The 25,340-nt window shown below is 46.0% G+C and overlaps 43 non-coding genes across 43 annotated transcripts; all 43 read right to left on the bottom strand.

Moving 5' to 3' along the window:
• Positions 1–357: 357 nt before the first annotated feature.
• TRNAE-CUC (transfer RNA glutamic acid (anticodon CUC)) lies at positions 358–429 on the bottom strand. The gene has a single exon. It is a non-coding gene; the product is annotated as a tRNA-Glu (tRNA).
• A 172-nt stretch (positions 430–601) lies between these two features.
• Positions 602–694, bottom strand: TRNAI-UAU (transfer RNA isoleucine (anticodon UAU)). The gene is given in 2 exon segments: positions 602–637; positions 657–694. It is a non-coding gene; the product is annotated as a tRNA-Ile (tRNA).
• A 363-nt stretch (positions 695–1,057) lies between these two features.
• Positions 1,058–1,130, bottom strand: TRNAR-CCU (transfer RNA arginine (anticodon CCU)). The gene has a single exon. It is a non-coding gene; the product is annotated as a tRNA-Arg (tRNA).
• Positions 1,131–1,840: 710 nt separating this feature from the next.
• On the bottom strand, positions 1,841–1,912 carry TRNAE-CUC (transfer RNA glutamic acid (anticodon CUC)). The gene has a single exon. It is a non-coding gene; the product is annotated as a tRNA-Glu (tRNA).
• A 453-nt stretch (positions 1,913–2,365) lies between these two features.
• Positions 2,366–2,437, bottom strand: TRNAE-CUC (transfer RNA glutamic acid (anticodon CUC)). The gene has a single exon. It is a non-coding gene; the product is annotated as a tRNA-Glu (tRNA).
• A 628-nt stretch (positions 2,438–3,065) lies between these two features.
• Positions 3,066–3,138, bottom strand: TRNAR-CCU (transfer RNA arginine (anticodon CCU)). The gene has a single exon. It is a non-coding gene; the product is annotated as a tRNA-Arg (tRNA).
• A 710-nt stretch (positions 3,139–3,848) lies between these two features.
• On the bottom strand, positions 3,849–3,920 carry TRNAE-CUC (transfer RNA glutamic acid (anticodon CUC)). Its single transcript has one exon. It is a non-coding gene; the product is annotated as a tRNA-Glu (tRNA).
• A 453-nt stretch (positions 3,921–4,373) lies between these two features.
• TRNAE-CUC (transfer RNA glutamic acid (anticodon CUC)) lies at positions 4,374–4,445 on the bottom strand. The gene has a single exon. It is a non-coding gene; the product is annotated as a tRNA-Glu (tRNA).
• Positions 4,446–5,141: 696 nt separating this feature from the next.
• On the bottom strand, positions 5,142–5,234 carry TRNAI-UAU (transfer RNA isoleucine (anticodon UAU)). The gene is given in 2 exon segments: positions 5,142–5,177; positions 5,197–5,234. It is a non-coding gene; the product is annotated as a tRNA-Ile (tRNA).
• A 363-nt stretch (positions 5,235–5,597) lies between these two features.
• TRNAR-CCU (transfer RNA arginine (anticodon CCU)) lies at positions 5,598–5,670 on the bottom strand. Its single transcript has one exon. It is a non-coding gene; the product is annotated as a tRNA-Arg (tRNA).
• A 1,235-nt stretch (positions 5,671–6,905) lies between these two features.
• TRNAE-CUC (transfer RNA glutamic acid (anticodon CUC)) lies at positions 6,906–6,977 on the bottom strand. Its single transcript has one exon. It is a non-coding gene; the product is annotated as a tRNA-Glu (tRNA).
• A 172-nt stretch (positions 6,978–7,149) lies between these two features.
• Positions 7,150–7,242, bottom strand: TRNAI-UAU (transfer RNA isoleucine (anticodon UAU)). The gene is given in 2 exon segments: positions 7,150–7,185; positions 7,205–7,242. It is a non-coding gene; the product is annotated as a tRNA-Ile (tRNA).
• Positions 7,243–7,605: 363 nt separating this feature from the next.
• Positions 7,606–7,678, bottom strand: TRNAR-CCU (transfer RNA arginine (anticodon CCU)). The gene has a single exon. It is a non-coding gene; the product is annotated as a tRNA-Arg (tRNA).
• A 710-nt stretch (positions 7,679–8,388) lies between these two features.
• TRNAE-CUC (transfer RNA glutamic acid (anticodon CUC)) lies at positions 8,389–8,460 on the bottom strand. The gene has a single exon. It is a non-coding gene; the product is annotated as a tRNA-Glu (tRNA).
• A 453-nt stretch (positions 8,461–8,913) lies between these two features.
• On the bottom strand, positions 8,914–8,985 carry TRNAE-CUC (transfer RNA glutamic acid (anticodon CUC)). The gene has a single exon. It is a non-coding gene; the product is annotated as a tRNA-Glu (tRNA).
• Positions 8,986–9,156: 171 nt separating this feature from the next.
• TRNAI-UAU (transfer RNA isoleucine (anticodon UAU)) lies at positions 9,157–9,249 on the bottom strand. Its single transcript is given in 2 exon segments — positions 9,157–9,192; positions 9,212–9,249. It is a non-coding gene; the product is annotated as a tRNA-Ile (tRNA).
• Positions 9,250–9,612: 363 nt separating this feature from the next.
• On the bottom strand, positions 9,613–9,685 carry TRNAR-CCU (transfer RNA arginine (anticodon CCU)). Its single transcript has one exon. It is a non-coding gene; the product is annotated as a tRNA-Arg (tRNA).
• A 1,476-nt stretch (positions 9,686–11,161) lies between these two features.
• TRNAI-UAU (transfer RNA isoleucine (anticodon UAU)) lies at positions 11,162–11,254 on the bottom strand. The gene is given in 2 exon segments: positions 11,162–11,197; positions 11,217–11,254. It is a non-coding gene; the product is annotated as a tRNA-Ile (tRNA).
• Positions 11,255–11,617: 363 nt separating this feature from the next.
• On the bottom strand, positions 11,618–11,690 carry TRNAR-CCU (transfer RNA arginine (anticodon CCU)). The gene has a single exon. It is a non-coding gene; the product is annotated as a tRNA-Arg (tRNA).
• Positions 11,691–12,400: 710 nt separating this feature from the next.
• On the bottom strand, positions 12,401–12,472 carry TRNAE-CUC (transfer RNA glutamic acid (anticodon CUC)). Its single transcript has one exon. It is a non-coding gene; the product is annotated as a tRNA-Glu (tRNA).
• A 694-nt stretch (positions 12,473–13,166) lies between these two features.
• On the bottom strand, positions 13,167–13,259 carry TRNAI-UAU (transfer RNA isoleucine (anticodon UAU)). The gene is given in 2 exon segments: positions 13,167–13,202; positions 13,222–13,259. It is a non-coding gene; the product is annotated as a tRNA-Ile (tRNA).
• Positions 13,260–13,622: 363 nt separating this feature from the next.
• On the bottom strand, positions 13,623–13,695 carry TRNAR-CCU (transfer RNA arginine (anticodon CCU)). The gene has a single exon. It is a non-coding gene; the product is annotated as a tRNA-Arg (tRNA).
• A 710-nt stretch (positions 13,696–14,405) lies between these two features.
• Positions 14,406–14,477, bottom strand: TRNAE-CUC (transfer RNA glutamic acid (anticodon CUC)). The gene has a single exon. It is a non-coding gene; the product is annotated as a tRNA-Glu (tRNA).
• A 453-nt stretch (positions 14,478–14,930) lies between these two features.
• TRNAE-CUC (transfer RNA glutamic acid (anticodon CUC)) lies at positions 14,931–15,002 on the bottom strand. Its single transcript has one exon. It is a non-coding gene; the product is annotated as a tRNA-Glu (tRNA).
• Positions 15,003–15,455: 453 nt separating this feature from the next.
• Positions 15,456–15,527, bottom strand: TRNAE-CUC (transfer RNA glutamic acid (anticodon CUC)). The gene has a single exon. It is a non-coding gene; the product is annotated as a tRNA-Glu (tRNA).
• Positions 15,528–15,698: 171 nt separating this feature from the next.
• Positions 15,699–15,791, bottom strand: TRNAI-UAU (transfer RNA isoleucine (anticodon UAU)). The gene is given in 2 exon segments: positions 15,699–15,734; positions 15,754–15,791. It is a non-coding gene; the product is annotated as a tRNA-Ile (tRNA).
• Positions 15,792–16,154: 363 nt separating this feature from the next.
• On the bottom strand, positions 16,155–16,227 carry TRNAR-CCU (transfer RNA arginine (anticodon CCU)). Its single transcript has one exon. It is a non-coding gene; the product is annotated as a tRNA-Arg (tRNA).
• Positions 16,228–16,937: 710 nt separating this feature from the next.
• On the bottom strand, positions 16,938–17,009 carry TRNAE-CUC (transfer RNA glutamic acid (anticodon CUC)). The gene has a single exon. It is a non-coding gene; the product is annotated as a tRNA-Glu (tRNA).
• A 453-nt stretch (positions 17,010–17,462) lies between these two features.
• TRNAE-CUC (transfer RNA glutamic acid (anticodon CUC)) lies at positions 17,463–17,534 on the bottom strand. The gene has a single exon. It is a non-coding gene; the product is annotated as a tRNA-Glu (tRNA).
• Positions 17,535–17,706: 172 nt separating this feature from the next.
• Positions 17,707–17,799, bottom strand: TRNAI-UAU (transfer RNA isoleucine (anticodon UAU)). Its single transcript is given in 2 exon segments — positions 17,707–17,742; positions 17,762–17,799. It is a non-coding gene; the product is annotated as a tRNA-Ile (tRNA).
• A 363-nt stretch (positions 17,800–18,162) lies between these two features.
• On the bottom strand, positions 18,163–18,235 carry TRNAR-CCU (transfer RNA arginine (anticodon CCU)). Its single transcript has one exon. It is a non-coding gene; the product is annotated as a tRNA-Arg (tRNA).
• A 710-nt stretch (positions 18,236–18,945) lies between these two features.
• TRNAE-CUC (transfer RNA glutamic acid (anticodon CUC)) lies at positions 18,946–19,017 on the bottom strand. The gene has a single exon. It is a non-coding gene; the product is annotated as a tRNA-Glu (tRNA).
• A 453-nt stretch (positions 19,018–19,470) lies between these two features.
• Positions 19,471–19,542, bottom strand: TRNAE-CUC (transfer RNA glutamic acid (anticodon CUC)). The gene has a single exon. It is a non-coding gene; the product is annotated as a tRNA-Glu (tRNA).
• Positions 19,543–19,714: 172 nt separating this feature from the next.
• Positions 19,715–19,807, bottom strand: TRNAI-UAU (transfer RNA isoleucine (anticodon UAU)). Its single transcript is given in 2 exon segments — positions 19,715–19,750; positions 19,770–19,807. It is a non-coding gene; the product is annotated as a tRNA-Ile (tRNA).
• Positions 19,808–20,170: 363 nt separating this feature from the next.
• TRNAR-CCU (transfer RNA arginine (anticodon CCU)) lies at positions 20,171–20,243 on the bottom strand. The gene has a single exon. It is a non-coding gene; the product is annotated as a tRNA-Arg (tRNA).
• Positions 20,244–20,953: 710 nt separating this feature from the next.
• On the bottom strand, positions 20,954–21,025 carry TRNAE-CUC (transfer RNA glutamic acid (anticodon CUC)). Its single transcript has one exon. It is a non-coding gene; the product is annotated as a tRNA-Glu (tRNA).
• A 453-nt stretch (positions 21,026–21,478) lies between these two features.
• On the bottom strand, positions 21,479–21,550 carry TRNAE-CUC (transfer RNA glutamic acid (anticodon CUC)). Its single transcript has one exon. It is a non-coding gene; the product is annotated as a tRNA-Glu (tRNA).
• Positions 21,551–21,722: 172 nt separating this feature from the next.
• TRNAI-UAU (transfer RNA isoleucine (anticodon UAU)) lies at positions 21,723–21,815 on the bottom strand. The gene is given in 2 exon segments: positions 21,723–21,758; positions 21,778–21,815. It is a non-coding gene; the product is annotated as a tRNA-Ile (tRNA).
• A 363-nt stretch (positions 21,816–22,178) lies between these two features.
• Positions 22,179–22,251, bottom strand: TRNAR-CCU (transfer RNA arginine (anticodon CCU)). Its single transcript has one exon. It is a non-coding gene; the product is annotated as a tRNA-Arg (tRNA).
• A 710-nt stretch (positions 22,252–22,961) lies between these two features.
• TRNAE-CUC (transfer RNA glutamic acid (anticodon CUC)) lies at positions 22,962–23,033 on the bottom strand. The gene has a single exon. It is a non-coding gene; the product is annotated as a tRNA-Glu (tRNA).
• A 453-nt stretch (positions 23,034–23,486) lies between these two features.
• Positions 23,487–23,558, bottom strand: TRNAE-CUC (transfer RNA glutamic acid (anticodon CUC)). The gene has a single exon. It is a non-coding gene; the product is annotated as a tRNA-Glu (tRNA).
• Positions 23,559–23,730: 172 nt separating this feature from the next.
• TRNAI-UAU (transfer RNA isoleucine (anticodon UAU)) lies at positions 23,731–23,823 on the bottom strand. The gene is given in 2 exon segments: positions 23,731–23,766; positions 23,786–23,823. It is a non-coding gene; the product is annotated as a tRNA-Ile (tRNA).
• A 363-nt stretch (positions 23,824–24,186) lies between these two features.
• TRNAR-CCU (transfer RNA arginine (anticodon CCU)) lies at positions 24,187–24,259 on the bottom strand. The gene has a single exon. It is a non-coding gene; the product is annotated as a tRNA-Arg (tRNA).
• Between the last annotated feature and the right edge of the window lie 1,081 nt (positions 24,260–25,340).

Below are 25,340 nucleotides of genomic sequence, written 5' to 3'. Positions count from 1 at the left end.
GTGGGAGACAATATATCCTTGCACATTATCCCTTAAAAATCTTTCAAATAACTTCCACACCACAGATGTTGAGGCTCACTAAGTCTTTCATCCAGTGGCGGGGATTTTGGTCTCGTTTTAAAGATTAGCACCATTTATGCTTTTTGCCAAACTTTTGGCACCATGCCAAATGAGAGAGACTCCTTGAAGATTGTAAAATTCCTTGTTCCAATATTAATCTCTCAGGATTAAAACTTGAAATCAGATGCGCAGACTTTTCAACTTGTTAGAAAAGCTCGCGGGACCATTCGGACCAACTTCTCTGCTCCTCTCCATGTAAACATTTCTCCTCATCTTTGCTGTACTTTATTAAAAACGTTCCCTGACCGGGAATCGAACCCGGGCCGCGGCGGTGAGAGCGCCGAATCCTAGCCACTAGACCACCAGGGAATCGCTGTCGGTTGGTTTAGGAACCATGAACTCTCCCAGCAGTTCTTAACCGCGGTCAGTGCTTCATTAAGCCGTGTTAACGTCTACTAATGAAAATATTGGAGAAAATATATTCCTGCACATTATCCCTTAAAAAAATCTTTCAAATAAAACTTGAAAGCTTAAAGGGAAGTGCTCCAGGTGAGGCTTGAACTCACAACCTCGGCATCGCTCAACAAATACTGCCTTATAAGTACCGCGCGCTAACCGATTGCGCCACTGGAGCTTCGTGCTGGTGTCAGCTTACACTCGGTTTTCTTGTTTTCTCACTTGCAACCTTAACGCTCCTCTGTGGCACAGCGAAAATTGATGAAAAGGCTTCTTGCACATTAAGAAAGGTAGCTTGACCAAAGTTCGCTTGAAGCCTTTTCAGTCCACAAGCCAATTGTCTGTTTTTTCTTTCAAAATAGGCGTGTGGAAAGCTTTGTGATTCCCATGCAAGCTTGTAGAGCCATGCTTAAAGGGGTGGTTTTGGGACATGGATTTCGAGTGGAATTGATTCCTGGCGTAAAAAAAAACCTTGCCTACCGGCAGATGTCTTGCCAATGGCGTTACACTGGGCCGAAACGGTCACTTGCTCGATTGAGAGCACCCCAGATGGGACTTGAACCCACAAACCCTGGCTTAGGAGGCCAGTGCCTTATCCATTAGGCCACTGGGGCATGTGGTAGCAGCACTGGCTGGTTTTGGTGGCTGCAAACTAGGTTCAGAGAGCCCTCATTATGACTCTAGTTTGTTGCCCGACATACGAGATCGACTGATCGCTCTGGGCTAAAACAGTCAATTAGAAAAAAAAACAACCAAGCAAACACTACTTTTGGAATGTCTTTTGAAAAGAGCCCCAAAAATTGGACGTTCCTCTGGAAAATCACCTCTTTGGCACCTGCTTGATTTGCCTGGTTGACTTCTACTGGGAGTGCTACTGAGCATGTGCAAGACGTTTGCATACTAAGACTTCCTGGTTTTCAATAGACGCTTCAAGGTGAGCACGTCAAGGAGGCGCAGGTCTCATTTTCAATGTCCAATAACCAAAGAACGCATGCAGCAAATACGTTTGGAGTCCAGGCAAAACGGACCCTAACGTGCACTAAAATATCAATCTGCAATTTGGGGGACTGGACTGAAGGACTCTTGTTTTCTCCCAGACTGAGCTTCCAATTGTGCTTCCTGTCACGGTGTCATAACTTGCACTCTGACAACAGTGCAAACACCACTCTTGTGATGCTCTTTTCAACTTCCTGTCCCAAGCCTGGAACCAGATGTGCAGCCTTCTCAAATTGTTATAAAAGCTTGCGGGGCCATTCGGACCAACTTCTCTGCTCCTCTTTATGTAAACATTTCTCCTCATCTTTGTTGTGCTTTATTAAAAACCTTCCCTGACCGGGAATCGAACCCGGGCCGCGGCGGTGAGAGCGCCGAATCCTAGCCACTAGACCACCAGGGAATCGCTGGCGAGTGCTCTGAAGCCATGAGCTCTCCCAGCAGTTCTTAACCGCGATCAGTCCTTCATTGAGCCGTGTTCACGTCTACTACTGATAAGGTGGGAGACAATATATCCTTGCACATTATCCCTTAAAAATCTTTCAAATAACTTCCACACCACAGATGTTGAGGCTCACTAAGTCTTTCATCCAGTGGCGGGGATTTTGGTCTCGTTTTAAAGATTAGCACCATTTATGCTTTTTGCCAAACTTTTGGCACCATGCCAAATGAGAGAGACTCCTTGAAGATTGTAAAATTCCTTGTTCCAATATTAATCTCTCAGGATTAAAACTTGAAATCAGATGCGCAGACTTTTCAACTTGTTAGAAAAGCTCGCGGGACCATTCGGACCAACTTCTCTGCTCCTCTCCATGTAAACATTTCTCCTCATCTTTGCTGTACTTTATTAAAAACGTTCCCTGACCGGGAATCGAACCCGGGCCGCGGCGGTGAGAGCGCCGAATCCTAGCCACTAGACCACCAGGGAATCGCTGTCGGTTGGTTTAGGAACCATGAACTCTCCCAGCAGTTCTTAACCGCGGTCAGTGCTTCATTAAGCCGTGTTAACGTCTACTAATGAAAATATTGGAGAAAATATATTCCTGCACATTATCCCTTAAAAAAATCTTTCAAATAAAACTTGAAAGCTTAAAGGGAAGTGCTCCAGGTGAGGCTTGAACTCACAACCTCGGCATCGCTCAACAAATACTGCCTTAAAAGTACCGCGCGCTAACCGATTGCGCCACTGGAGCTTCGTGCTGGTGTCAGCTTACACTCGGTTTTCTTGTTTTCTCACTTGCAACCTTAACGCTCCTCTGTGGCACAGCGAAAATTGATGAAAAGGCTTCTTGCACATTAAGAAAGGTAGCTTGACCAAAGTTCGCTTGAAGCCTTTTCAGTCCACAAGCCAATTGTCTGTTTTTTCTTTCAAAATAGGCGTGTGGAAAGCTTTGTGATTCCCATGCAAGCTTGTAGAGCCATGCTTAAAGGGGTGGTTTTGGGACATGGATTTCGAGTGGAATTGATTCCTGGCGTAAAAAAAAACCTTGCCTACCGGCAGATGTCTTGCCAATGGTGTTACACTGGGCCGAAACGGTCACTTGCTCGATTGAGAGCACCCCAGATGGGACTCGAACCCACAATCCCTGGCTTAGGAGGCCAGTGCCTTATCCATTAGGCCACTGGGGCATGTGGTAGCAGCACTGGCTGGTTTTGGTGGCTGCAAACTAGGTTCAGAGAGCCCTCATTATGACTCTAGTTTGTTGCCCGACATACGAGATCGACTGATCGCTCTGGGCTAAAACAGTCAATTAGGAAAAAAAACAACCAAGCAAACACTACTTTTGGAATGTCTTTTGAAAAGAGCCCAAAAAATTGGACGTTCCTCTGGAAAATCACCTCTTTGGCACCTGCTTGATTTGCCTGGTTGACTTCTACTGGGAGTGCTACTGAGCATGTGCAAGACGTTTGCATACTAAGACTTCCTGGTTTTCAATAGACGCTTCAAGGTGAGCACGTCAAGGAGGCGCAGGTCTCATTTTCAAAGTCCAATAACCAAAGAACGCATGCAGCAAATACGTTTGGAGTCCAGGCAAAACGGACCCTAACGTGCACTAAAATATCAATCTGCAATTTGGGGGACTGGACTGAAGGACTCTTGTTTTCTCCCAGACTGAGCTTCCAATTGTGCTTCCTGTCACGGTGTCATAACTTGCACTCTGACAACAGTGCAAACACCACTCTTGTGATGCTCTTTTCAACTTCCTGTCCCAAGCCTGGAACCAGATGTGCAGCCTTCTCAAATTGTTATAAAAGCTTGCGGGGCCATTCGGACCAACTTCTCTGCTCCTCTTTATGTAAACATTTCTCCTCATCTTTGTTGTGCTTTATTAAAAACCTTCCCTGACCGGGAATCGAACCCGGGCCGCGGCGGTGAGAGCGCCGAATCCTAGCCACTAGACCACCAGGGAATCGCTGGCGAGTGCTCTGAAGCCATGAGCTCTCCCAGCAGTTCTTAACCGCGATCAGTCCTTCATTGAGCCGTGTTCACGTCTACTACTGATAAGGTGGGAGACAATATATCCTTGCACATTATCCCTTAAAAATCTTTCAAATAACTTCCACACCACAGATGTTGAGGCTCACTAAGTCTTTCATCCAGTGGCGGGGATTTTGGTCTCGTTTTAAAGATTAGCACCATTTATGCTTTTTGCCAAACTTTTGGCACCATGCCAAATGAGAGAGACTCCTTGAAGATTGTAAAATTCCTTGTTCCAATATTAATCTCTCAGGATTAAAACTTGAAATCAGATGCGCAGACTTTTCAACTTGTTAGAAAAGCTCGCGGGACCATTCGGACCAACTTCTCTGCTCCTCTCCATGTAAACATTTCTCCTCATCTTTGCTGTACTTTATTAAAAACGTTCCCTGACCGGGAATCGAACCCGGGCCGCGGCGGTGAGAGCGCCGAATCCTAGCCACTAGACCACCAGGGAATCATTGGCGAGTGCTCTGAAGTCATGAGCTCTCCCAGCAGTTCTTAACCACGATCAGTCCTTCATTGAGCCGTGTTCACGTCTACTACTGATAAGGTGGGAGACAATATATCCTTGCACATTATCCCTTAAAAATCTTTCAAATAACTTCCACACCACAGATGTTGAGGCTCACTAAGTCTTTCATCCAGTGGCGGGGATTTTGGTCTCGTTTTAAAGATTAGCACCATTTATGCTTTTTGCCAAACTTTTGGCACCATGCCAAATGAGAGAGACTCCTTGAAGATTGTAAAATTCCTTGTTCCAATATTAATCTCTCAGGATTAAAACTTGAAATCAGATGCGCAGACTTTTCAACTTGTTAGAAAAGCTCGCGGGACCATTCGGACCATCTTCTCTGCTCCTCTCCATGTAAACATTTCTCCTCATCTTTGCTGTACTTTATTAAAAGCGTTCCCTGACCGGGAATCGAACCCGGGCCGCGGCGGTGAGAGCGCCGAATACTAGCCACTAGACCACCAGGGAATCGCTGTTGGTTGGTTTGGAACCATGAACTCTCCCAGCAGTTCTTAACCGCGGTCAGTGCTTCATTAAGCCGTGTTAACGTCTACTAATGAAAATATTGGAGAAAATATATTCCTGCACATTATCCCTTAAAAAAATCTTTCAAATAAAACTTGAAAGCTTAAAGGGAAGTGCTCCAGGTGAGGCTTGAACTCACAACCTCGGCATTGCTCAACAAATACTGCCTTATAAGTACCGCGGGCTAACCGATTGCGCCACTGGAGCTTTGTGCTGGTGTCAGCTTACACTCGGTTTTCTTGTTTTCTCACTTGCAACCTTAACGCTCCTCTGTGGCACAGCGAAAATTGATGAAAAGGCTTCTTGCACATTAAGAAAGGTAGCTTGACCAAAGTTCGCTTGAAGCCTTTTCAGTCCACAAGCCAATTGTCTGTTTTTTCTTTCAAAATAGGCGTGTGGAAAGCTTTGTGATTCCCATGCAAGCTTGTAGAGCCATGCTTAAAGGGGTGGTTTTGGGACATGGATTTCGAGTGGAATTGATTCCTGGCTTAAAAAAAAACCTTGCCTACCGGCAGATGTCTTGCCAATGGCGTTACACTGGGCCGAAACGGTCACTTGCTCGATTGAGAGCACCCCAGATGGGACTTGAACCCACAATCCCTGGCTTAGGAGGCCAGTGCCTTATCCATTAGGCCACTGGGGCATGTGGTAGCAGCACTGGCTGGTTTTGGTGGCTGCAAACTAGGTTCAGAGAGCCCTCATTATGACTCTAGTTTGTTGCCCGACATACGAGATCGACTGATCGCTCTGGGCTAAAACAGTCAATTAGAAAAAAAAACAACCAAGCAAACACTACTTTTGGAATGTCTTTTGAAAAGAGCCCCAAAAATTGGACGTTCCTCTGGAAAATCACCTCTTTGGCACCTGCTTGATTTGCCTGGTTGACTTCTACTGGGAGTGCTACTGAGCATGTGCAAGACGTTTGCATACTAAGACTTCCTGGTTTTCAATAGACGCTTCAAGGTGAGCACGTCAAGGAGGCGCAGGTCTCATTTTCAAAGTCCAATAACCAAAGAACGCATGCAGCAAATACGTTTGGAGTCCAGGCAAAACGGACCCTAACGTGCACTAAAATATCAATCTGCAATTTGGGGGACTGGACTGAAGGACTCTTGTTTTCTCCCAGACTGAGCTTCCAATTGTGCTTCCTGTCACGGTGTCATAACTTGCACTCTGACAACAGTGCAAACACCACTCTTGTGATGCTCTTTTCAACTTCCTGTCCCAAGCCTGGAACCAGATGTGCAGCCTTCTCAAATTGTTATAAAAGCTTGCGGGGCCATTCGGACCAACTTCTCTGCTCCTCTTTATGTAAACATTTCTCCTCATCTTTGTTGTGCTTTATTAAAAACCTTCCCTGACCGGGAATCGAACCCAGGCCGCGGCGGTGAGAGCGCCGAATCCTAGCCACTAGACCACCAGGGAATCGCTGGCGAGTGCTCTGAAGCCATGAGCTCTCCCAGCAGTTCTTAACCGCGATCAGTCCTTCATTGAGCCGTGTTCACGTCTACTACTGATAAGGTGGGAGACAATATATCCTTGCACATTATCCCTTAAAAATCTTTCAAATAACTTCCACACCACAGATGTTGAGGCTCACTAAGTCTTTCATCCAGTGGCGGGGATTTTGGTCTCGTTTTAAAGATTAGCACCATTTATGCTTTTTGCCAAACTTTTGGCACCATGCCAAATGAGAGAGACTCCTTGAAGATTGTAAAATTCCTTGTTCCAATATTAATCTCTCAGGATTAAAACTTGAAATCAGATGCGCAGACTTTTCAACTTGTTAGAAAAGCTCGCGGGACCATTCGGACCAACTTCTCTGCTCCTCTCCATGTAAACATTTCTCCTCATCTTTGCTGTACTTTATTAAAAACGTTCCCTGACCGGGAATCGAACCCGGGCCGCGGCGGTGAGAGCGCCGAATCCTAGCCACTAGACCACCAGGGAATCGCTGTCGGTTGGTTTAGGAACCATGAACTCTCCCAGCAGTTCTTAACCGCGGTCAGTGCTTCATTAAGCCGTGTTAACGTCTACTAATGAAAATATTGGAGAAAATATATTCCTGCACATTATCCCTTAAAAAAATCTTTCAAATAAAACTTGAAAGCTTAAAGGGAAGTGCTCCAGGTGAGGATTGAACTCACAACCTCGGCATTGCTCAACAAATACTGCCTTATAAGTACCGCGCGCTAACCGATTGCGCCACTGGAGCTTTGTGCTGGTGTCAGCTTACACTCGGTTTTCTTGTTTTCTCACTTGCAACCTTAACGCTCCTCTGTGGCACAGCGAAAATTGATGAAAAGGCTTCTTGCACATTAAGAAAGGTAGCTTGACCAAAGTTCGCTTGAAGCCTTTTCAGTCCACAAGCCAATTGTCTGTTTTTTCTTTCAAAATAGGCGTGTGGAAAGCTTTGTGATTCCCATGCAAGCTTGTAGAGCCATGCTTAAAGGGGTGGTTTTGGGACATGGATTTCGAGTGGAATTGATTCCTGGCTTAAAAAAAAACCTTGCCTACCGGCAGATGTCTTGCCAATGGCGTTACACTGGGCCGAAACGGTCACTTGCTCGATGGAGAGCACCCCAGATGGGACTTGAACCCACAATCCCTGGCTTAGGAGGCCAGTGCCTTATCCATTAGGCCACTGGGGCATGTGGTAGCAGCACTGGCTGGTTTTGGTGGCTGCAAACTAGGTTCAGAGAGCCCTCATTATGACTCTAGTTTGTTGCCCGACATACGAGATCGACTGATCGCTCTGGGCTAAAACAGTCAATTAGAAAAAAAAACAACCAAGCAAACACTACTTTTGGAATGTCTTTTGAAAAGAGCCCCAAAAATTGGACGTTCCTCTGGAAAATCACCTCTTTGGCACCTGCTTGATTTGCCTGGTTGACTTCTACTGGGAGTGCTACTGAGCATGTGCAAGACGTTTGCATACTAAGACTTCCTGGTTTTCAATAGACGCTTCAAGGTGAGCACGTCAAGGAGGCGCAGGTCTCATTTTCAAAGTCCAATAACCAAAGAACGCATGCAGCAAATACGTTTGGAGTCCAGGCAAAACGGACCCTAACGTGCACTAAAATATCAATCTGCAATTTGGGGGACTGGACTGAAGGACTCTTGTTTTCTCCCAGACTGAGCTTCCAATTGTGCTTCCTGTCACGGTGTCATAACTTGCACTCTGACAACAGTGCAAACACCACTCTTGTGATGCTCTTTTCAACTTCCTGTCCCAAGCCTGGAACCAGATGTGCAGCCTTCTCAAATTGTTATAAAAGCTTGCGGGGCCATTCGGACCAACTTCTCTGCTCCTCTTTATGTAAACATTTCTCCTCATCTTTGTTGTGCTTTATTAAAAACCTTCCCTGACCGGGAATCGAACCCGGGCCGCGGCGGTGAGAGCGCCGAATCCTAGCCACTAGACCACCAGGGAATCGCTGGCGAGTGCTCTGAAGCCATGAGCTCTCCCAGCAGTTCTTAACCGCGATCAGTCCTTCATTGAGCCGTGTTCACGTCTACTACTGATAAGGTGGGAGACAATATATCCTTGCACATTATCCCTTAAAAATCTTTCAAATAACTTCCACACCACAGATGTTGAGGCTCACTAAGTCTTTCATCCAGTGGCGGGGATTTTGGTCTCGTTTTAAAGATTAGCACCATTTATGCTTTTTGCCAAACTTTTGGCACCATGCCAAATGAGAGAGACTCCTTGAAGATTGTAAAATTCCTTGTTCCAATATTAATCTCTCAGGATTAAAACTTGAAATCAGATGCGCAGACTTTTCAACTTGTTAGAAAAGCTCGCGGGACCATTCGGACCAACTTCTCTGCTCCTCTCCATGTAAACATTTCTCCTCATCTTTGCTGTACTTTATTAAAAACGTTCCCTGACCGGGAATCGAACCCGGGCCGCGGCGGTGAGAGCGCCGAATCCTAGCCACTAGACCACCAGGGAATCGCTGTCGGTTGGTTTAGGAACCATGAACTCTCCCAGCAGTTCTTAACCGCGGTCAGTGCTTCATTAAGCCGTGTTAACGTCTACTAATGAAAATATTGGAGAAAATATATTCCTGCACATTATCCCTTAAAAAATCTTTCAAATAAAACTTGAAAGCTTAAAGGGAAGTGCTCCAGGTGAGGCTTGAACTCACAACCTCGGCATTGCTCAACAAATACTGCCTTATAAGTACCGCGCGCTAACCGATTGCGCCACTGGAGCTTCGTGCTGGTGTCAGCTTACACTCGGTTTTCTTGTTTTCTCACTTGCAACCTTAACGCTCCTCTGTGGCACAGCGAAAATTGATGAAAAGGCTTCTTGCACATTAAGAAAGGTAGCTTGACCAAAGTTCGCTTGAAGCCTTTTCAGTCCACAAGCCAATTGTCTGTTTTTTCTTTCAAAATAGGCGTGTGGAAAGCTTTGTGATTCCCATGCAAGCTTGTAGAGCCATGCTTAAAGGGGTGGTTTTGGGACATGGATTTCGAGTGGAATTGATTCCTGGCGTAAAAAAAAACCTTGCCTACCGGCAGATGTCTTACCAATGGCGTTACACTGGGCTGAAACGGTCACTTGCTCGATTGAGAGCACCCCAGATGGGACTCGAACCCACAATCCCTGGCTTAGGAGGCCAGTGCCTTATCCATTAGGCCACTGGGGCATGTGGTGGCAGCACTGGCTGGTTTTGGTGGCTGCAAACTAGGTTCAGAGAGCCCTCATTATGACTCTAGTTTGTTGCCCGACATACGAGATCGACTGATCGCTCTGGGCTAAAACAGTCAATTAGAAAAAAAAACAACCAAGCAAACACTACTTTTGGAATGTCTTTTGAAAAGAGCCCCAAAAATTGGACGTTCCTCTGGAAAATCACCTCTTTGGCACCTGCTTGATTTGCCTGGTTGACTTCTACTGGGAGTGCTACTGAGCATGTGCAAGACGTTTGCATACTAAGACTTCCTGGTTTTCAATAGACGCTTCAAGGTGAGCACGTCAAGGAGGCGCAGGTCTCATTTTCAAAGTCCAATAACCAAAGAACGCATGCAGCAAATACGTTTGGAGTCCAGGCAAAACGGACCCTAACGTGCACTAAAATATCAATCTGCAATTTGGGGGACTGGACTGAAGGACTCTTGTTTTCTCCCAGACTGAGCTTCCAATTGTGCTTCCTGTCACGGTGTCATAACTTGCACTCTGACAACAGTGCAAACACCACTCTTGTGATGCTCTTTTCAACTTCCTGTCCCAAGCCTGGAACCAGATGTGCAGCCTTCTCAAATTGTTATAAAAGCTTGCGGGGCCATTCGGACCAACTTCTCTGCTCCTCTTTATGTAAACATTTCTCCTCATCTTTGTTGTGCTTTATTAAAAACCTTCCCTGACCGGGAATCGAACCCGGGGCGCGGCGGTGAGAGCGCAGAATCCTGGCCACTAGACCCCCAGGGAATCGCTGGCGAGTGCTCTGAAGCCATGAGCTCTCCCAGCAGTTCTTAACCGCGATCAGTCCTTCATTGAGCCGTGTTCACGTCTACTACTGATAAGGTGGGAGACAATATATCCTTGCACATTATCCCTTAAAAATCTTTCAAATAACTTCCACACCACAGATGTTGAGGCTCACTAAGTCTTTCATCCAGTGGCGGGGATTTTGGTCTCGTTTTAAAGATTAGCACCATTTATGCTTTTTGCCAAACTTTTGGCACCATGCCAAATGAGAGAGACTCCTTGAAGATTGTAAAATTCCTTGTTCCAATATTAATCTCTCAGGATTAAAACTTGAAATCAGATGCGCAGACTTTTCAACTTGTTAGAAAAGCTCGCGGGACCATTCGGACCAACTTCTCTGCTCCTCTCCATGTAAACATTTCTCCTCATCTTTGCTGTACTTTATTAAAAACGTTCCCTGACCGGGAATCGAACCCGGGCCGCGGCGAGAGCGCCGAATCCTAACCACTAGACCACCAGGGAATCGCTGTCGGTTGGTTTAGGAACCATGAACTCTCCCAGCAGTTCTTAACCGCGGTCAGTGCTTCATTAAGCCGTGTTAACGTCTACTAATGAAAATATTGGAGAAAATATATTCCTGCACATTATCCCTTAAAAAAATCTTTCAAATAAAACTTGAAAGCTTAAAGGGAAGTGCTCCAGGTGAGGCTTGAACTCACAACCTCGGCATTGCTCAACAAATACTGCCTTATAAGTACCGCGCGCTAACCGATTGCGCCACTGGAGCTTCGTGCTGGTGTCAGCTTACACTCGGTTTTCTTGTTTTCTCACTTGCAACCTTAACGCTCCTCTGTGGCACAGCGAAAATTGATGAAAAGGCTTCTTGCACATTAAGAAAGGTAGCTTGACCAAAGTTCGCTTGAAGCCTTTTCAGTCCACAAGCCAATTGTCTGTTTTTTCTTTCAAAATAGGCGTGTGGAAAGCTTTGTGATTCCCATGCAAGCTTGTAGAGCCATGCTTAAAGGGGTGGTTTTGGGACATGGATTTCGAGTGGAATTGATTCCTGGCGTAAAAAAAAACCTTGCCTACCGGCAGATGTCTTGCCAATGGCGTTACACTGGGCCGAAACGGTCACTTGCTCGATTGAGAGCACCCCAGATGGGACTCGAACCCACAATCCCTGGCTTAGGATGCCAGTGCCTTATCCATTAGGCCACTGGGGCATGTGGTAGCAGCACTGGCTGGTTTTGGTGGCTGCAAACTAGGTTCAGAGAGCCCTCATTATGACTCTAGTTTGTTGCCCGACATACGAGATCGACTGATCGCTCTGGGCTAAAACAGTCAATTAGAAAAAAAAACAACCAAGCAAACACTACTTTTGGAATGTCTTTTGAAAAGAGCCCCAAAAATTGGACGTTCCTCTGGAAAATCACCTCTTTGGCACCTGCTTGATTTGCCTGGTTGACTTCTACTGGGAGTGCTACTGAGTATGTGCAAGACGTTTGCATACTAAGACTTCCTGGTTTTCAATAGACGCTTCAAGGTGAGCACGTCAAGGAGGCGCAGGTCTCATTTTCAAAGTCCAATAACCAAAGAACGCATGCAGCAAATACGTTTGGAGTCCAGGCAAAACGGACCCTAACGTGCACTAAAATATCAATCTGCAATTTGGGGGACTGGACTGAAGGACTCTTGTTTTCTCCCAGACTGAGCTTCCAATTGTGCTTCCTGTCACGGTGTCATAACTTGCACTCTGACAACAGTGCAAACACCACTCTTGTGATGCTCTTTTCAACTTCCTGTCCCAAGCCTGGAACCAGATGTGCAGCCTTCTCAAATTGTTATAAAAGCTTGCGGGGCCATTCGGACCAACTTCTCTGCTCCTCTTTATGTAAACATTTCTCCTCATCTTTGTTGTGCTTTATTAAAAACCTTCCCTGACCGGGAATCGAACCCGGGCCGCGGCGGTGAGAGCGCCGAATCCTAGCCACTAGACCACCAGGGAATCGCTGGCGAGTGCTCTGAAGCCATGAGCTCTCCCAGCAGTTCTTAACCGCGATCAGTCCTTCATTGAGCCGTGTTCACGTCTACTACTGATAAGGTGGGAGACAATATATCCTTGCACATTATCCCTTAAAAATCTTTCAAATAACTTCCACACCACAGATGTTGAGGCTCACTAAGTCTTTCATCCAGTGGCGGGGATTTTGGTCTCGTTTTAAAGATTAGCACCATTTATGCTTTTTGCCAAACTTTTGGCACCATGCCAAATGAGAGAGACTCCTTGAAGATTGTAAAATTCCTTGTTCCAATATTAATCTCTCAGGATTAAAACTTGAAATCAGATGCGCAGACTTTTCAACTTGTTAGAAAAGCTCGCGGGACCATTCGGACCAACTTCTCTGCTCCTCTCCATGTAAACATTTCTCCTCATCTTTGCTGTACTTTATTAAAAACGTTCCCTGACCGGGAATCGAACCCGGGCCGCGGCGAGAGCGCCGAATCCTAACCACTAGACCACCAGGGAATCGCTGTCGGTTGGTTTAGGAACCATGAACTCTCCCAGCAGTTCTTAACCGCGGTCAGTGCTTCATTAAGCCGTGTTAACGTCTACTAATGAAAATATTGGAGAAAATATATTCCTGCACATTATCCCTTAAAAAAATCTTTCAAATAAAACTTGAAAGCTTAAAGGGAAGTGCTCCAGGTGAGGCTTGAACTCACAACCTCGGCATTGCTCAACAAATACTGCCTTATAAGTACCGCGCGCTAACCGATTGCGCCACTGGAGCTTCGTGCTGGTGTCAGCTTACACTCGGTTTTCTTGTTTTCTCACTTGCAACCTTAACGCTCCTCTGTGGCACAGCGAAAATTGATGAAAAGGCTTCTTGCACATTAAGAAAGGTAGCTTGACCAAAGTTCGCTTGAAGCCTTTTCAGTCCACAAGCCAATTGTCTGTTTTTTCTTTCAAAATAGGCGTGTGGAAAGCTTTGTGATTCCCATGCAAGCTTGTAGAGCCATGCTTAAAGGGGTGGTTTTGGGACATGGATTTCGAGTGGAATTGATTCCTGGCGTAAAAAAAAACCTTGCCTACCGGCAGATGTCTTGCCAATGGCGTTACACTGGGCCGAAACGGTCACTTGCTCGATTGAGAGCACCCCAGATGGGACTCGAACCCACAATCCCTGGCTTAGGATGCCAGTGCCTTATCCATTAGGCCACTGGGGCATGTGGTAGCAGCACTGGCTGGTTTTGGTGGCTGCAAACTAGGTTCAGAGAGCCCTCATTATGACTCTAGTTTGTTGCCCGACATACGAGATCGACTGATCGCTCTGGGCTAAAACAGTCAATTAGAAAAAAAAACAACCAAGCAAACACTACTTTTGGAATGTCTTTTGAAAAGAGCCCCAAAAATTGGACGTTCCTCTGGAAAATCACCTCTTTGGCACCTGCTTGATTTGCCTGGTTGACTTCTACTGGGAGTGCTACTGAGTATGTGCAAGACGTTTGCATACTAAGACTTCCTGGTTTTCAATAGACGCTTCAAGGTGAGCACGTCAAGGAGGCGCAGGTCTCATTTTCAAAGTCCAATAACCAAAGAACGCATGCAGCAAATACGTTTGGAGTCCAGGCAAAACGGACCCTAACGTGCACTAAAATATCAATCTGCAATTTGGGGGACTGGACTGAAGGACTCTTGTTTTCTCCCAGACTGAGCTTCCAATTGTGCTTCCTGTCACGGTGTCATAACTTGCACTCTGACAACAGTGCAAACACCACTCTTGTGATGCTCTTTTCAACTTCCTGTCCCAAGCCTGGAACCAGATGTGCAGCCTTCTCAAATTGTTATAAAAGCTTGCGGGGCCATTCGGACCAACTTCTCTGCTCCTCTTTATGTAAACATTTCTCCTCATCTTTGTTGTGCTTTATTAAAAACCTTCCCTGACCGGGAATCGAACCCGGGCCGCGGCGGTGAGAGCGCCGAATCCTAGCCACTAGACCACCAGGGAATCCCTGGCGAGTGCTCTGAAGCCATGAGCTCTCCCAGCAGTTCTTAACCGCGATCAGTCCTTCATTGAGCCGTGTTCACGTCTACTACTGATAAGGTGGGAGACAATATATCCTTGCACATTATCCCTTAAAAATCTTTCAAATAACTTCCACACCACAGATGTTGAGGCTCACTAAGTCTTTCATCCAGTGGCGGGGATTTTGGTCTCGTTTTAAAGATTAGCACCATTTATGCTTTTTGCCAAACTTTTGGCACCATGCCAAATGAGAGAGACTCCTTGAAGATTGTAAAATTCCTTGTTCCAATATTAATCTCTCAGGATTAAAACTTGAAATCAGATGCGCAGACTTTTCAACTTGTTAGAAAAGCTCGCGGGACCATTCGGACCAACTTCTCTGCTCCTCTCCATGTAAACATTTCTCCTCATCTTTGCTGTACTTTATTAAAAACGTTCCCTGACCGGGAATCGAACCCGGGCCGCGGCGGTGAGAGCGCCGAATCCTAGCCACTAGACCACCAGGGAATCATTGGCGAGTGCTCTGAAGTCATGAGCTCTCCCAGCAGTTCTTAACCACGATCAGTCCTTCATTGAGCCGTGTTCACGTCTACTACTGATAAGGTGGGAGACAATATATCCTTGCACATTATCCCTTAAAAATCTTTCAAATAACTTCCACACCACAGATGTTGAGGCTCACTAAGTCTTTCATCCAGTGGCGGGGATTTTGGTCTCGTTTTAAAGATTAGCACCATTTATGCTTTTTGCCAAACTTTTGGCACCATGCCAAATGAGAGAGACTCCTTGAAGATTGTAAAATTCCTTGTTCCAATATTAATCTCTCAGGATTAAAACTTGAAATCAGATGCGCAGACTTTTCAACTTGTTAGAAAAGCTCGCGGGACCATTCGGACCAACTTCTCTGCTCCTCTCCATGTAAACATTTTTCCTCATCTTTGCTGTACTTTATTAAAAGCGTTCCCTGACCGGGAATCGAACCCGGGCCGCGGCGGTGAGAGCGCCGAATCCTAGCCACTAGACCACCAGGGAATCGCTGTTGGTTGGTTTGGAACCATGAACTCTCCCAGCAGTTCTTAACCGCGGTCAGTGCTTCATTAAGCCGTGTTAACGTCTACTAATGAAAATATTGGAGAAAATATATTCCTGCACATTATCCCTTAAAAAAATCTTTCAAATAAAACTTGAAAGCTTAAAGGGAAGTGCTCCAGGTGAGGCTTGAACTCACAACCTCGGCATTGCTCAACAAATACTGCCTTATAAGTACCGCGCGCTAACCGATTGCGCCACTGGAGCTTTGTGCTGGTGTCAGCTTACACTCGGTTTTCTTGTTTTCTCACTTGCAACCTTAACGCTCCTCTGTGGCACAGCGAAAATTGATGAAAAGGCTTCTTGCACATTAAGAAAGGTAGCTTGACCAAAGTTCGCTTGAAGCCTTTTCAGTCCACAAGCCAATTGTCTGTTTTTTCTTTCAAAATAGGCGTGTGGAAAGCTTTGTGATTCCCATGCAAGCTTGTAGAGCCATGCTTAAAGGGGTGGTTTTGGGACATGGATTTCGAGTGGAATTGATTCCTGGCTTAAAAAAAAACCTTGCCTACCGGCAGATGTCTTGCCAATGGCGTTACACTGGGCCGAAACGGTCACTTGCTCGATTGAGAGCACCCCAGATGGGACTTGAACCCACAATCCCTGGCTTAGGAGGCCAGTGCCTTATCCATTAGGCCACTGGGGCATGGGGTAGCAGCACTGGCTGGTTTTGGTGGCTGCAAACTAGGTTCAGAGAGCCCTCATTATGACTCTAGTTTGTTGCCCGACATACGAGATCGACTGATCGCTCTGGGCTAAAACAGTCAATTAGAAAAAAAAACAACCAAGCAAACACTACTTTTGGAATGTCTTTTGAAAAGAGCCCCAAAAATTGGACGTTCCTCTGGAAAATCACCTCTTTGGCACCTGCTTGATTTGCCTGGTTGACTTCTACTGGGAGTGCTACTGAGCATGTGCAAGACGTTTGCATACTAAGACTTCCTGGTTTTCAATAGACGCTTCAAGGTGAGCACGTCAAGGAGGCGCAGGTCTCATTTTCAAAGTCCAATAACCAAAGAACGCATGCAGCAAATACGTTTGGAGTCCAGGCAAAACGGACCCTAACGTGCACTAAAATATCAATCTGCAATTTGGGGGACTGGACTGAAGGACTCTTGTTTTCTCCCAGACTGAGCTTCCAATTGTGCTTCCTGTCACGGTGTCATAACTTGCACTCTGACAACAGTGCAAACACCACTCTTGTGATGCTCTTTTCAACTTCCTGTCCCAAGCCTGGAACCAGATGTGCAGCCTTCTCAAATTGTTATAAAAGCTTGCGGGGCCATTCGGACCAACTTCTCTGCTCCTCTTTATGTAAACATTTCTCCTCATCTTTGTTGTGCTTTATTAAAAACCTTCCCTGACCGGGAATCGAACCCGGGCCGCGGCGGTGAGAGCGCCGAATCCTAGCCACTAGACCACCAGGGAATCGCTGGCGAGTGCTCTGAAGCCATGAGCTCTCCCAGCAGTTCTTAACCGCGATCAGTCCTTCATTGAGCCGTGTTCACGTCTACTACTGATAAGGTGGGAGACAATATATCCTTGCACATTATCCCTTAAAAATCTTTCAAATAACTTCCACACCACAGATGTTGAGGCTCACTAAGTCTTTCATCCAGTGGCGGGGATTTTGGTCTCGTTTTAAAGATTAGCACCATTTATGCTTTTTGCCAAACTTTTGGCACCATGCCAAATGAGAGAGACTCCTTGAAGATTGTAAAATTCCTTGTTCCAATATTAATCTCTCAGGATTAAAACTTGAAATCAGATGCGCAGACTTTTCAACTTGTTAGAAAAGCTCGCGGGACCATTCGGACCAACTTCTCTGCTCCTCTCCATGTAAACATTTCTCCTCATCTTTGCTGTACTTTATTAAAAGCGTTCCCTGACCGGGAATCGAACCCGGGCCGCGGCGGTGAGAGCGCCGAATCCTAGCCACTAGACCACCAGGGAATCGCTGTCGGTTGGTTTAGGAACCATGAACTCTCCCAGCAGTTCTTAACCGCGGTCAGTGCTTCATTAAGCCGTGTTAACGTCTACTAATGAAAATATTGGAGAAAATATATTCCTGCACATTATCCCTTAAAAAAATCTTTCAAATAAAACTTGAAAGCTTAAAGGGAAGAGCTCCAGGTGAGGCTTGAACTCACAACCTCGGCATTGCTCAACAAATACTGCCTTATAAGTACCGCGCGCTAACCGATTGCGCCACTGGAGCTTCGTGCTGGTGTCAGCTTACACTCGGTTTTCTTGTTTTCTCACTTGCAACCTTAACGCTCCTCTGTGGCACAGCGAAAATTGATGAAAAGGCTTCTTGCACATTAAGAAAGGTAGCTTGACCAAAGTTCGCTTGAAGCCTTTTCAGTCCACAAGCCAATTGTCTGTTTTTTCTTTCAAAATAGGCGTGTGGAAAGCTTTGTGATTCCCATGCAAGCTTGTAGAGCCATGCTTAAAGGGGTGGTTTTGGGACATGGATTTCGAGTGGAATTGATTCCTGGCTTAAAAAAAAACCTTGCCTACCGGCAGATGTCTTGCCAATGGCGTTACACTGGGCCGAAACGGTCACTTGCTCGATTGAGAGCACCCCAGATGGGACTTGAACCCACAATCCCTGGCTTAGGAGGCCAGTGCCTTATCCATTAGGCCACTGGGGCATGTGGTAGCAGCACTGGCTGGTTTTGGTGGCTGCAAACTAGGTTCAGAGAGCCCTCATTATGACTCTAGTTTGTTGCCCGACATACGAGATCGACTGATCGCTCTGGGCTAAAACAGTCAATTAGAAAAAAAAACAACCAAGCAAACACTACTTTTGGAATGTCTTTTGAAAAGAGCCCCAAAAATTGGACGTTCCTCTGGAAAATCACCTCTTTGGCACCTGCTTGATTTGCCTGGTTGACTTCTACTGGGAGTGCTACTGAGCATGTGCAAGACGTTTGCATACTAAGACTTCCTGGTTTTCAATAGACGCTTCAAGGTGAGCACGTCAAGGAGGCGCAGGTCTCATTTTCAAAGTCCAATAACCAAAGAACGCATGCAGCAAATACGTTTGGAGTCCAGGCAAAACGGACCCTAACGTGCACTAAAATATCAATCTGCAATTTGGGGGACTGGACTGAAGGACTCTTGTTTTCTCCCAGACTGAGCTTCCAATTGTGCTTCCTGTCACGGTGTCATAACTTGCACTCTGACAACAGTGCAAACACCACTCTTGTGATGCTCTTTTCAACTTCCTGTCCCAAGCCTGGAACCAGATGTGCAGCCTTCTCAAATTGTTATAAAAGCTTGCGGGGCCATTCGGACCAACTTCTCTGCTCCTCTTTATGTAAACATTTCTCCTCATCTTTGTTGTGCTTTATTAAAAACCTTCCCTGACCGGGAATCGAACCCGGGCCGCGGCGGTGAGAGCGCCGAATCCTAGCCACTAGACCACCAGGGAATCGCTGGCGAGTGCTCTGAAGCCATGAGCTCTCCCAGCAGTTCTTAACCGCGATCAGTCCTTCATTGAGCCGTGTTCACGTCTACTACTGATAAGGTGGGAGACAATATATCCTTGCACATTATCCCTTAAAAATCTTTCAAATAACTTCCACACCACAGATGTTGAGGCTCACTAAGTCTTTCATCCAGTGGCGGGGATTTTGGTCTCGTTTTAAAGATTAGCACCATTTATGCTTTTTGCCAAACTTTTGGCACCATGCCAAATGAGAGAGACTCCTTGAAGATTGTAAAATTCCTTGTTCCAATATTAATCTCTCAGGATTAAAACTTGAAATCAGATGCGCAGACTTTTCAACTTGTTAGAAAAGCTCGCGGGACCATTCGGACCAACTTCTCTGCTCCTCTCCATGTAAACATTTCTCCTCATCTTTGCTGTACTTTATTAAAAGCGTTCCCTGACCGGGAATCGAACCCGGGCCGCGGCGGTGAGAGCGCCGAATCCTAGCCACTAGACCACCAGGGAATTGCTGTCGGTTGGTTTAGGAACCATGAACTCTCCCAGCAGTTCTTAACCGCGGTCAGTGCTTCATTAAGCCGTGTTAACGTCTACTAATGAAAATATTGGAGAAAATATATTCCTGCACATTATCCCTTAAAAAAATCTTTCAAATAAAACTTGAAAGCTTAAAGGGAAGAGCTCCAGGTGAGGCTTGAACTCACAACCTCGGCATTGCTCAACAAATACTGCCTTATAAGTACCGCGCGCTAACCGATTGCGCCACTGGAGCTTCGTGCTGGTGTCAGCTTACACTCGGTTTTCTTGTTTTCTCACTTGCAACCTTAACGCTCCTCTGTGGCACAGCGAAAATTGATGAAAAGGCTTCTTGCACATTAAGAAAGGTAGCTTGACCAAAGTTCGCTTGAAGCCTTTTCAGTCCACAAGCCAATTGTCTGTTTTTTCTTTCAAAATAGGCGTGTGGAAAGCTTTGTGATTCCCATGCAAGCTTGTAGAGCCATGCTTAAAGGGGTGGTTTTGGGACATGGATTTCGAGTGGAATTGATTCCTGGCTTAAAAAAAAACCTTGCCTACCGGCAGATGTCTTGCCAATGGCGTTACACTGGGCCGAAACGGTCACTTGCTCGATTGAGAGCACCCCAGATGGGACTTGAACCCACAATCCCTGGCTTAGGAGGCCAGTGCCTTATCCATTAGGCCACTGGGGCATGTGGTAGCAGCACTGGCTGGTTTTGGTGGCTGCAAACTAGGTTCAGAGAGCCCTCATTATGACTCTAGTTTGTTGCCCGACATACGAGATCGACTGATCGCTCTGGGCTAAAACAGTCAATTAGAAAAAAAAACAACCAAGCAAACACTACTTTTGGAATGTCTTTTGAAAAGAGCCCCAAAAATTGGACGTTCCTCTGGAAAATCACCTCTTTGGCACCTGCTTGATTTGCCTGGTTGACTTCTACTGGGAGTGCTACTGAGCATGTGCAAGACGTTTGCATACTAAGACTTCCTGGTTTTCAATAGACGCTTCAAGGTGAGCACGTCAAGGAGGCGCAGGTCTCATTTTCAAAGTCCAATAACCAAAGAACGCATGCAGCAAATACGTTTGGAGTCCAGGCAAAACGGACCCTAACGTGCACTAAAATATCAATCTGCAATTTGGGGGACTGGACTGAAGGACTCTTGTTTTCTCCCAGACTGAGCTTCCAATTGTGCTTCCTGTCACGGTGTCATAACTTGCACTCTGACAACAGTGCAAACACCACTCTTGTGATGCTCTTTTCAACTTCCTGTCCCAAGCCTGGAACCAGATGTGCAGCCTTCTCAAATTGTTATAAAAGCTTGCGGGGCCATTCGGACCAACTTCTCTGCTCCTCTTTATGTAAACATTTCTCCTCATCTTTGTTGTGCTTTATTAAAAACCTTCCCTGACCGGGAATCGAACCCGGGCCGCGGCGGTGAGAGCGCCGAATCCTAGCCACTAGACCACCAGGGAATCGCTGGCGAGTGCTCTGAAGCCATGAGCTCTCCCAGCAGTTCTTAACCGCGATCAGTCCTTCATTGAGCCGTGTTCACGTCTACTACTGATAAGGTGGGAGACAATATATCCTTGCACATTATCCCTTAAAAATCTTTCAAATAACTTCCACACCACAGATGTTGAGGCTCACTAAGTCTTTCATCCAGTGGCGGGGATTTTGGTCTCGTTTTAAAGATTAGCACCATTTATGCTTTTTGCCAAACTTTTGGCACCATGCCAAATGAGAGAGACTCCTTGAAGATTGTAAAATTCCTTGTTCCAATATTAATCTCTCAGGATTAAAACTTGAAATCAGATGCGCAGACTTTTCAACTTGTTAGAAAAGCTCGCGGGACCATTCGGACCAACTTCTCTGCTCCTCTCCATGTAAACATTTCTCCTCATCTTTGCTGTACTTTATTAAAAACGTTCCCTGACCGGGAATCGAACCCGGGCCGCGGCGGTGAGAGCGCCGAATCCTAGCCACTAGACCACCAGGGAATCGCTGTCGGTTGGTTTAGGAACCATGAACTCTCCCAGCAGTTCTTAACCGCGGTCAGTGCTTCATTAAGCCGTGTTAACGTCTACTAATGAAAATATTGGAGAAAATATATTCCTGCACATTATCCCTTAAAAAAATCTTTCAAATAAAACTTGAAAGCTTAAAGGGAAGTGCTCCAGGTGAGGCTTGAACTCACAACCTCGGCATTGCTCAACAAATACTGCCTTATAAGTACCGCGCGCTAACCGATTGCGCCACTGGAGCTTCGTGCTGGTGTTAGCTTACACTCGGTTTTCTTGTTTTCTCACTTGCAACCTTAACGCTCCTCTGTGGCACAGCGAAAATTGATGAAAAGGCTTCTTGCACATTAAGAAAGGTAGCTTGACCAAAGTTCGCTTGAAGCCTTTTCAGTCCACAAGACAATTGTCTGTTTTTTCTTTCAAAATAGGCGTGTGGAAAGCTTTGTGATTCCCATGCAAGCTTGTAGAGCCATGCTTAAAGGGGTGGTTTTGGGACATGGATTTCGAGTGGAATTGATTCCTGGCGTAAAAAAAAACCTTGCCTACCGGCAGATGTCTTGCCAATGGCGTTACACTGGGCCGAAACGGTCACTTGCTCGATTGAGAGCACCCCAGATGGGACTTGAACCCACAAACCCTGGCTTAGGAGGCCAGTGCCTTATCCATTAGGCCACTGGGGCATGTGGTAGCAGCACTGGCTGGTTTTGGTGGCTGCAAACTAGGTTCAGAGAGCCCTCATTATGACTCTAGTTTGTTGCCCGACATACGAGATCGACTGATCGCTCTGGGCTAAAACAGTCAATTAGAAAAAAAAACAACCAAGCAAACACTACTTTTGGAATGTCTTTTGAAAAGAGCCCCAAAAATTGGACGTTCCTCTGGAAAATCACCTCTTTGGCACCTGCTTGATTTGCCTGGTTGACTTCTACTGGGAGTGCTACTGAGCATGTGCAAGACGTTTGCATACTAAGACTTCCTGGTTTTCAATAGACGCTTCAAGGTGAGCACGTCAAGGAGGCGCAGGTCTCATTTTCAAAGTCCAATAACCAAAGAACGCATGCAGCAAATACGTTTGGAGTCCAGGCAAAACGGACCCTAACGTGCACTAAAATATCAATCTGCAATTTGGGGGACTGGACTGAAGGACTCTTGTTTTCTCCCAGACTGAGCTTCCAATTGTGCTTCCTGTCACGGTGTCATAACTTGCACTCTGACAACAGTGCAAACACCACTCTTGTGATGCTCTTTTCAACTTCCTGTCCCAAGCCTGGAACCAGATGTGCAGCCTTCTCAAATTGTTATAAAAGCTTGCGTGGCCATTCGGACCAACTTCTCTGCTCCTCTTTATGTAAACATTTCTCCTCATCTTTGTTGTGCTTTATTAAAAACCTTCCCTGACCGGGAATCGAACCCGGGCCGCGGCGGTGAGAGCGCCGAATCCTAGCCACTAGACCACCAGGGAATTGCTGGCGAGTGCTCTGAAGCCATGAGCTCTCCCAGCAGTTCTTAACCGCGATCAGTCCTTCATTGAGCCGTGTTCACGTCTACTACTGATAAGGTGGGAGACAATATATCCTTGCACATTATCCCTTAAAAATCTTTCAAATAACTTCCACACCACAGATGTTGAGGCTCACTAAGTCTTTCATCCAGTGGCGGGGATTTTGGTCTCGTTTTAAAGATTAGCACCATTTATGCTTTTTGCCAAACTTTTGGCACCATGCCAAATGAGAGAGACTCCTTGAAGATTGTAAAATTCCTTGTTCCAATATTAATCTCTCAGGATTAAAACTTGAAATCAGATGCGCAGACTTTTCAACTTGTTAGAAAAGCTCGCGGGACCATTCGGACCATCTTCTCTGCTCCTCTCCATGTAAACATTTCTCCTCATCTTTGCTGTACTTTATTAAAAACGTTCCCTGACCGGGAATCGAACCCGGGCCGCGGCGGTGAGAGCGCCGAATCCTAGCCACTAGACCACCAGGGAATCGCTGTCGGTTGGTTTAGGAACCATGAACTCTCCCAGCAGTTCTTAACCGCGGTCAGTGCTTCATTAAGCCGTGTTAACGTCTACTAATGAAAATATTGGAGAAAATATATTCCTGCACATTATCCCTTAAAAAAATCTTTCAAATAAAACTTGAAAGCTTAAAGGGAAGTGCTCCAGGTGAGGCTTGAACTCACAACCTCAGCATTGCTCAACAAATACTGCCTTATAAGTTCCACGCGCTAACCGATTGCGCCACTGGAGCTTCATGCTGGTGTCAGCTTACACTCGGTTTTCTTGTTTTCTCACTTGCAACCTTAACGCTCCTCTGTGGCACAGCGAAAATTGATGAAAAGGCTTCTTGCACATTAAGAAAGGTAGCTTGACCAAAGTTCGCTTGAAGCCTTTTCAGTCCACAAGCCAATTGTCTGTTTTTTCTTTCAAAATAGGCGTGTGGAAAGCTTTGTGATTCCCATGCAAGCTTGTACAGCCATGCTTAAAGGGGTGGTTTTGGGACATGGATTTCGAGTGGAATTGATTCCTGGCGTAAAAAAAAACCTCGCCTACCGTCAGATGTCTTGCCAATGGCGTTACACTGGGCCGAAACGGTCACTTGCTCGATTGAGAGCACCCCAGATGGGACTCGAACCCACAATCCCTGGCTTAGGAGGCCAGTGCCTTATCCATTAGGCCACTGGGGCATGTGGTAGCAGCACTGGCTGGTTTTGGTGGCTGCAAACTAGGTTCAGAGAGCCCTCATTATGACTCTAGTTTGTTGCCCGACATACGAGATCGACTGATCGCTCTGGGCTAAAACAGTCAATTAGAAAAAAAAACAACCAAGCAAACACTACTTTTGGAATGTCTTTTGAAAAGAGCCCCAAAAATTGGACGTTCCTCTGGAAAATCACCTCTTTGGCACCTGCTTGATTTGCCTGGTTGACTTCTACTGGGAGTGCTACTGAGCATGTGCAAGACGTTTGCATACTAAGACTTCCTGGTTTTCAATAGACGCTTCAAGGTGAGCACGTCAAGGAGGCGCAGGTCTCATTTTCAAAGTCCAATAACCAAAGAACGCATGCAGCAAATACGTTTGGAGTCCAGGCAAAACGGACCCTAACGTGCACTAAAATATCAATCTGCAATTTGGGGGACTGGACTGAAGGACTCTTGTTTTCTCCCAGACTGAGCTTCCAATTGTGCTTCCTGTCACGGTGTCATAACTTGCACTCTGACAACAGTGCAAACACCACTCTTGTGATGCTCTTTTCAACTTCCTGTCCCAAGCCTGGAACCAGATGTGCAGCCTTCTCAAATTGTTATAAAAGCTTGCGGGGCCATTCGGACCAACTTCTCTGCTCCTCTTTATGTAAACATTTCTCCTCATCTTTGTTGTGCTTTATTAAAAACCTTCCCTGACCGGGAATCGAACCCAGGCCGCGGCGGTGAGAGCGCCGAATCCTAGCCACTAGACCACCAGGGAATCGCTGGCGAGTGCTCTGAAGCCATGAGCTCTCCCAGCAGTTCTTAACCGCGATCAGTCCTTCATTGAGCCGTGTTCACGTCTACTACTGATAAGGTGGGAGACAATATATCCTTGCACATTATCCCTTAAAAATCTTTCAAATAACTTCCACACCACAGATGTTGAGGCTCACTAAGTCTTTCATCCAGTGGCGGGGATTTTGGTCTCGTTTTAAAGATTAGCACCATTTATGCTTTTTGCCAAACTTTTGGCACCATGCCAAATGAGAGAGACTCCTTGAAGATTGTAAAATTCCT

This window comes from Spea bombifrons, chromosome 4 (assembly GCF_027358695.1).
Source record: "Spea bombifrons isolate aSpeBom1 chromosome 4, aSpeBom1.2.pri, whole genome shotgun sequence".
NCBI lineage: Eukaryota > Metazoa > Chordata > Amphibia > Anura > Pelobatidae > Spea > Spea bombifrons.
The sequence above is the reverse complement of the archived record's forward strand: the minus strand, read 5'-3'. Positions and strand labels throughout refer to the sequence as shown.